Source organism: Salvelinus fontinalis, chromosome 23, assembly GCF_029448725.1.
Source record: "Salvelinus fontinalis isolate EN_2023a chromosome 23, ASM2944872v1, whole genome shotgun sequence".
Taxonomy (NCBI): domain Eukaryota; kingdom Metazoa; phylum Chordata; class Actinopteri; order Salmoniformes; family Salmonidae; genus Salvelinus; species Salvelinus fontinalis.
Genome location: NC_074687.1, coordinates 49,407,431 through 49,415,987, shown reverse-complemented (window position 1 = coordinate 49,415,987; position 8,557 = coordinate 49,407,431).

The window sequence follows — 8,557 nt, the reverse complement described above, 5'->3', positions numbered from 1 at the left end:
TCAGAACCTCAGATAACCAGGTGGGGCCCAGACAGGAGGAGTATGTATGAACGTAGGCGGTTTCTGCCTTCTGATAATGTCTGAAGGGCACAACACTCAAAACAGGTGTTAATAAACACACAGAGGTCTCCTAGAAGAGGAGACCTTTCAGTTTATCGTAAAACAATTTATTAACCATTTAAAAGGTATGAGGCCTTGGTTTAACCCTCTTCAACTTATACAGCTGGTTGAGTACGGTCTTAGTGCCAGCGGTTTGTGAGGGTAAATAGACGACTACGAATAATATAGATGAGAACTCTCTTGGTAGATAGTGTGGTCTACAGCTTATCATAAGATAGACCTCAGGCGAGTCTCTGTGTGTTGAGTACAGGCGATCTCAAATGTTTTTCCTCTGGTTGCACATTTAACATGTTGATAGAAATTAGGGAGAACTGATTTAAGTTTCCCTGCATTAAAGTCTCCGGCCACTAGGAGCGCCGCCTCTGGGTGAGCAGTTTGCTTATTTCCTTATACAGCTGACTGAGTGCGGTCTTAGTGCCAGCTTCCATCTGTGGTGGTAAATAAACAGCCACGAAAATTATAGGTAAAAACTCTCTAGGAAAATCATGTGGTCTGAATTTTATCGCAAGATACTCTACTTCAGGCGAGCAAAATCTAGAGACTTCCTTAGATTTCATGCACCATGTGTTGTTTACAAATATGCACAGACCGCCCCCCCTCATCTGTTCTATCTTGCCGGTGCAGTGTATATCCCGCTAGCTGATTATCCATGTCATCATTCAGCCACGATTCCGTGAAACATAAGATATTACTGTTTTTGATGGCCCGTTGGTGGGATATTCGTGATCGTACCTTGTCTAATTTATTGTCCAATGATTGTACGTTGGCGAGTAATATTGACGGTAACAGCAGCTTTCCCACTCGCCTTTTGCGAATCCTTACGAGGCACCCTGCTCTGTGTTCTCTGTACCTGCGTCTCTTCCTCTTGCCAATAACTGGGATGTCGGCCTTGTCGGGTGTTCGGAGAATGTCCTGTGCATCCTTCTTGTTGAAGAAAAAATCTTAGTCTAATTCGAAGCGAGTGATCGCTGTCCTGATATCCAGAAGCTCTTTTTTTTGCCGTAAGATACGGTTGCAGAAACATTATGTACAAAATAAGTTACAAATAACGCAAAATCTGTTCTGGACTTGGGGACTGTGAAGAGACCTCTGGTGGCATGTCTTGTGGGGTATGTATGGGTGTCCGAGCTGTGCTAGTACTTTAAACAGACAGCGGTGCATTTAGCTTGTCAACACTTCTTACAAAGACAAGTAGTGATAAAGTCAATCTCTCTTCCACTTTGAGCCATGAGAGATTGACATGCATATCATTAATGTTAGATCCCCGTGTACATTTAAGGGCCAGCCGTACTGCCCTGTTCTGAGCCAATTGTAATTTTACTAAGTCCCTCTTTGTGGCACCTGACCACACGACTGAACAGTAGTCCAGGTGCAACAGAACTAGGGTCTGTATGACCTGCCTTGTTGATAGTGATGGTAAGAAGGCAGAGCACCGCTTTATTATGGACAGACTACTCCCCATCTTAGCTACTGTTCGACCAACATGTTTTGACCATGACAGTTTACAATCCAGGGTTACTCCAAGTAGTTTAGTCACCTCAACTTGATCAATTTCCACATTATTCATTACAAGATTTAGTTGAGGTTAGGGTTTAGTGAATGATTTGTCCCAATTACAATTATTTTTTGAAATATTTAGGACTAACCCATTCTGCCGCTCTTTGTTAACCTCTCTGGGATCGTTCGGGACGCTAGCATCCCACCTCGCCAACAGCCAGTGAAATTGCAGGGCGCCAAATTCAAAACAACATAAATCTCATAATTAAAATTCCTCAAACATACAACTATTTTACACCATTTTAAAGATACACTTCTCGTTAATCCTTGGGCATGCTTTTCATCCAAAATTCCGAATGCTGCCCCCTACCCAAGAGAAGTTTTAACAGACACATCTAAACATCAACTATGTGAATCAGAGGAGACTGTGTGAATCAGGCCTTCATGGTTGAATTGCTGCAAGGAAACCACTACTAAAGGACACCAATAAGAAGAAGAGACTTGCTTGGGCCAAGAAACATGAGCAATGGACATCAGACCGGTGGAAATCTGTCCTTTGGTGTTGAGTCCAAATTGGAGATTTTTGGTTCCAACCGGGGTGTCTTTGTGAGACATGGTGTGGGTGAACAGATGATCTCCACATGTGTGTTTCCCACCGTAAAGCATGGGGGAGGAGGTGTTATGTTGTGGTGGTGCTTTGCTTGTGACTCTGTCTGTGATTTATTTAGAATTTAAGGTACACTTAACCAGCATGGCTACCACAGAATTCTGCAGCGATACACCATCTCATCTGGTTTGGGCTTAGTTGGACTATCATTTGTTTTTCAACAGGACAATGACCCAACACACCTCCAGGCTCAAGAAGGAGAGTAATGGAGTGCTGCATCAACCTAGTGGTTAGAGCATTGGGCCAGTAACCAGAAGGTTGCTAAATTTGAATCCCCGAGCTGACAAGGGAAAAATCTGTCATTCTGCCCCTGAGCAAGGCAGTTAACCCACTGTTCCCTGGGCAAGTGAAGGAAAAGCAGCCAACAAGTTCTCAGCACATGTGGGAACTCCTTCAAGACAGTTGGAAAAGCATTCCAGGTGAAGCTTGTTGAGAGAATGCCAAGAATGTGAAAAGCTGTCATCAAGGCAAGGGGTGGCTATTTGAAGAATCTCAAATATAAAATATATTTATTTGGTTACTATATGATTCCATATGTGTTATTTCATAGTTTTGATGTCTTCACTATTAATCTACAATGTAGAAAATAGTAAAAATAAATGAGTTGGTGTTCTATAATGTTTGACTGGTAGTGTATGCATATAAAATGTGCTACAACAGTGAATAAAAATGGAACAGAACTGCAGTAGCACAATAGGTAAGGACTGTATTTAATAACCAGGTATTACATAATTGTACAATAATAACAACAGCAGAGTTAATGTAAACATCTTACCTAATACCATACAATGTGGCAAAACATTCCGGGTGGCGCAGTGGTCTAGCTAGCTGCGCCACCAGAGTCTCTGGGTTCACGCCCAGGCTCTGTCGCAGCCGGCCGCAACCGGGAGGTCCGTGGGGCGACGCACAATTGGCATAGCGTCGTCCGGGTTAGGGGTTAGGGAGGGATTGGCCGGTAGGGATATCCTTGTCTCAGTATGTAAAAAATGTAATAAAATGTATGCACTCTACTGTAAGTCGCTCTGGATAAGAGCGTCTGCTAAATGACAAAAATGTAAATGTAAAACAAATGGGCAACATAAATAGCAGTACTACACATAAAAAAAGTACTACACATAAAAATTACACTGAAGGTAATAATAGCCAATACCAATAACAACTTCAGTTTAACATTGTAATAGCTACGTAGTGATATACAAAGACAAGCTAAAAAACAATAACAACTTACTATGTGTTTACGCATCCCATGCACATATGTCCACCAACATTCACAGCCTGGAATAACACTGTTCAGGTAGGGCAATATTTATTCACGTGGAGAGTGTGGTTCAGGCTGGCTAGCCAATCAGAACCTGGAGAGAATGCGTGGCTAGAGCGTGCACAGGGGTAAGACTAATGGCTATTGTCCAATTGGCTGAAGCCATGAGCTGGACGTGATATAGATATCTCACATGAGGGGGAGGACGAGTGAGAGTCAGACAACGCGTCTCCAACCAGACATAAACAACAACACACACGCTGGAAATTAGTGTCACAGCGCCCTCGGCTGGGGGATTCTGTAACAACTTGCATTGATCAATAAAATAATTAGTAAATTAATTTCCGCAGCCAGACTTCCAATATTCAACCAACTAGAGTCAGTTATCTGCCGATCAATACACCCTTTCATTGAGCGCTAACAAGGTTTTAGTCGAGTAAAAGGACCTCCTGAGGGTAACTGTCCACCCATTTAAATTTCAACTTGAGCTAGACCGAGAGGTTAATTGAAAAACTCTGCAAAGATGTTTACCCCAATTATGCCGAAGAGTTGAGAATTTTGGACAAAGATGCTTAAAGCAAGAAAACTGTAGAAATTGCGCCCTTCGTTCTCCAAAATAGGGCTTCTGGTTCAGCCCTGGTAAATGTTCTCTCCAGTCTAGCCCTGAATTATGAGTGTCAGTTAATATTACTGACAGTCCAGTATCACCAGGAATAGGCTAGGAATGAACAGGAAGTGACTGACCTGCAGGGAAAGCTGGAGAGAGCCAGGAAGGGGTAGCAACAGTAGGACATAGAATGCCAACAGTCAGATGAGGAACTGCAGCTAAAATCCAAACAATTGAGGGAACTAGGACAACTGTATAAAGTTGAGAAAACCCGAACGTGTGAACAAAATGTTTATGTTCAAGAACAGATTGATAAAGCGTCACAAAAATATGACGAACTCAAAACCCGGGTTGATGCATCAAATGCAGATGTTTTACGTATCCCCAACCGATGGTGTTTTTTGTTATGTTTATTTGCTTTGTTTAACTTATTTTTTTACTTATTTTGTACATAATGTTGCCGCTACCATCTCTTATGACCAAAAATAACTTCTGGACATCAGGTCTGCAATTACTCACCACGAATCCTTTTTTTCCTTTAACGAGTCTGACGAGCCCGACGCAAAAAATATACTGCTTTCTCGTGAACAGGCCCCGATACCCGTGATTTGCTGGAAGAGGAGGTGGAGTAAAAGGGGCCGGAGGGCGGGCTGCCTTCTGAGAGTTTGTAGGCGATCGAATAAACCCCCACTTCCTTCCATTGTGCTAGCAAATGTGAAATCTTTGGAGAATAAAATAGATTACTTACGCGGAAGATTAAACCACCAACGGGACATTCAAAACTGTAATATCTTATGCTTCACGAAGTCGTGGCTGAACGACGACACTATCAACATACTGCTGGCTGGTTATACGCTGCACTGGCAGGATAGAACAGCAGCGTCTGGTAAGACAAGGGCTTCCTGACTTCCACCGAAGGTGGCTCCTCTCCCTGTTCGGGCGGTGCTCGGCAGTCGTCGTCGCCGGCCTACTAGCTGCCACCGATCCATTTTTCCTTTTCGTTTGTGTCTGTCTGTTTTGTTTACACCTGTGTCCTATTAGTTGATTTCGGTGGGTTTATTAACCTCCGCTGCCTGCTAGTTTTTGTGCTGGATTGTTTGCTGTGGTTACGTTGTTAGGGGTGCGTGTCTGCACCACAGGGTTTTCTTTTCTCACGGCAGTTGTACCGTTTTGAAAGGTGTTTAGGAGTAGAGGTTTCTCCTCCGTGTGTAGCGTTTATTTCCCTGTGTGTGGCGACCTCGTTTTATGCGTGTTTCCCCCCCATGTTGTTGTTGAGTTGGAACTACATATTGTAACGGCAGTCCTCCTCCTCTTCATCTGAAGAGGAGGAGTATTGAGGGAACCAAGGCGCAGCGTAGTGAAATGACATATTTTATTAACGAAAACACGAACTTGACTAAACTAACAAAAACAACAAACGGTGTAGACAGACCTAGACGACGTACTTACATAAAACAAGAAAAACGCACGAATAGGAAACATAGGCTACACAAACCGAACAAACCGTACACAGTCCCGTATGGTGCAAACAATTACACAGACACGGAAGACAATCACCCACAACGAACACTGTGACAACGCCTACCTAAATATGACTCTTAATTAGAGGAACGCCAAACACCTGCCTCTAATTAAGAGCCCTACCAGGCAACCCAAAAACCAACATAGAAACAGAAAACATAGAATGCCCACCCAAATTCACGTCCTGACCAACTAACACATATAACAAACTAACAGAAATAGGTCAGGAACGTGACACATTTTAAACTATTGTGCCACTGGGACTTCCTTGCTCTCCTGCTCCTGATTCCTGCACCTCCCTCCTTCTAGGAGGCACATAACAGGCGGACTATGTTTTTTGTAAACAACAGCTGGTGCACAATATCTAAGGAAGTCTCGAGCTATTGCTCGCCTGAGGTAGAGTATCTCATCATAAGTTGTAGACCACACTATCTACAGAGAGAGTTTTTATCTGTACCTTTCGTAACTGTTTACATACCACCACAGTCAGAGGCTGGCACTATGACAGCATTGAATGACCTGTATTCTGCCATAAGCAAACAAGAAAACGTGCACCCAGAGGCATGGCTCCTAGTAGAAGAGGACTTTAATGCAGGGAAACTTAAATCCGTTTTACCAAATTTCTATCAGCATGTTCAATGTGCAACCAGAGGGAAAAAAACTCTGGACCACCTCTACTCCACACACAGAGATGCACACAAAGCTCTCCCTCGCACTCCATTTGGAAAATCTGACCATAACTCTATCCTCCTGATACCTGCTTACAAGCAAAAATTCAAGCAGGAAGCATCAGTGACTAAATCAATAAAAAAGTGGTTAGATGAAGCAGATGCAAAGCAAAAGGACTGTTTGCTAGCACAGACTGGAATATGTTCTGAGATTCCTCGGATGGCATTGAGGAGTACACCACATCAGTCATTGGCTTCATCAATAAGTGCATCAATGACGTCGTCCCCATAGTGACCGTACGTACATACCCCAACCAGGAGGCCCTAAAAATTGTCAAAGACACCAGCCGCCCTAGTCATAGACTGTTCTCTCTGCTACCGCACGGCAAGCGGTACTAGGTCCAAGAGGCTTCTAAACAGCTTCTACCCCAAGCCATAAGATGATATAATTGGATTAGCTAACACAACGTGCCCTTGGAACACAGGAGTAATGGTTGCTGATAATGGGCCTCTATACACCTATGTAGATATTCCATTAAAAATCATGAAATGATAGTCTCAGTAAGCACAAACCAGATGTGACGGCATATCGCTGCAGAATGCTGTGGTAGCCATGCTGGTTAAGTGTGCCTTCAATTCTAAATAAATGACAAGACAGTGTCCCCAGCAAAGCACCCCCACACCATCACACCTCCTCCTCTATGCTTCACGGTGGGAACCACACATGCAGAGATCATCCGTACACCTACTCTGCATCTCACAAAGACACGGCGGTTGGAACCAAAAATCTCCAATTTGAATTCATCAGACCAATTGCGCGGAATGCACGGAGATGACAAAGTGTGTTTCAGAAATCGTCAAAGACGAATTATTTTAACCTGAAGCATTTAATAAAGACATTTATAGTACAATATTCTGGAGAATAGGAATGAGGGCTACTTATCAAATCAAATGTATTGGTCACATACACCTGCTTAGCAGATGTTTTTGCGGGTGTAGCGAAATGCTTGTGCTTCTAGCTCCGACAGTGCAGTAATATCTAACAAGTAATATCCAACAGTTTCGCAACATATACCCAAAATACACATAACTCTAAGTAAGGAATGGATTAAGAATATATAAATATATGTCAGAGCGAGATAATAGTGTGGAGTGCAGTTTATACATATGAGATGAGTAATGCTAGACACGGAAACATTGTTAAAGTGGCTAATGGTCCATTTCTAAACGTGGGCAGTGATTTATAATCTATGTCTATATGCAGCTTTCTCTTATGTGTTAGTGATTGCTGTTTAACAGTCTGATGGCCTTGAGATAGAAGCTGTTATTCAGTCTCTCAGTCCCTGCTTTGATGCACCTGTACTGACCTTTGCTTCTGGATGATAGCGGATTGAACAGGCAGTGGCTCGGGTGGTTGACGTCATCTTTTTGGCCTTACTATGGAATTGGGTGCTGTAGGTGTCCAGGAGGGCGGGAAGTTTGCCTCCGGTAATGAGTTGGGCAGACCGCACTGCCCTCTGGAGAGCTTTCCGGTTGTAGGCGGTGTAGTTGCTGTACCAGGTGGTGATAGAGCCCGACAGGATGCTCTCAAATGTGCATCTGTAAAAGTTTGTGAGGGTTTTAGGTGTTAAGCCAAATGTCTTTAGCCTCCTGAGGCTTCTTCACCACACTGTCTATGCGGGTGGACATTTCAGTTTGTCAATGATGTGTACGCCAAGGAACTTGAAGCTTTCCACCTTCTCCACTGCAGTCCCATTGACGTAGATAGGGGGGTGCTCCCTCTGCTGTTTCCTGAAGGGAGAGGTTATTTTCCTGGCACCACACTCCCAGAGCCCTCACCTCCTCCCTGTAGGCTGTCTTGTCGTTGTTGTTAATCAAGCCTACTACTATTGTGTCGTCTGCAAACTTGATGAATGAGTTGGAGGCGTGCTTGGCCACGCAGTCATGGGTGAACATAGAGTACAGGAGGGGGCTGAGCACGCCCCCTTGTGGAGCCCCAGTGTTGAGGATCAGCGAAGAGGAGGTGTTGTTTCCTACCTTCACCACCTGGGGGCGACCCATCAAGAAGTCCAGGACCCAGTTGCACAGGGCGGGGTTCAGACCCAGGGCCTCGAGCTTAATGATGAGCTTGGAGGGTACTATGGTGTTGAGTGCTGAGCTATAGTCAATGAACAGCATTCTTACATAGGTATGCCTCTTGTCCAGATGGGACAGGGCAG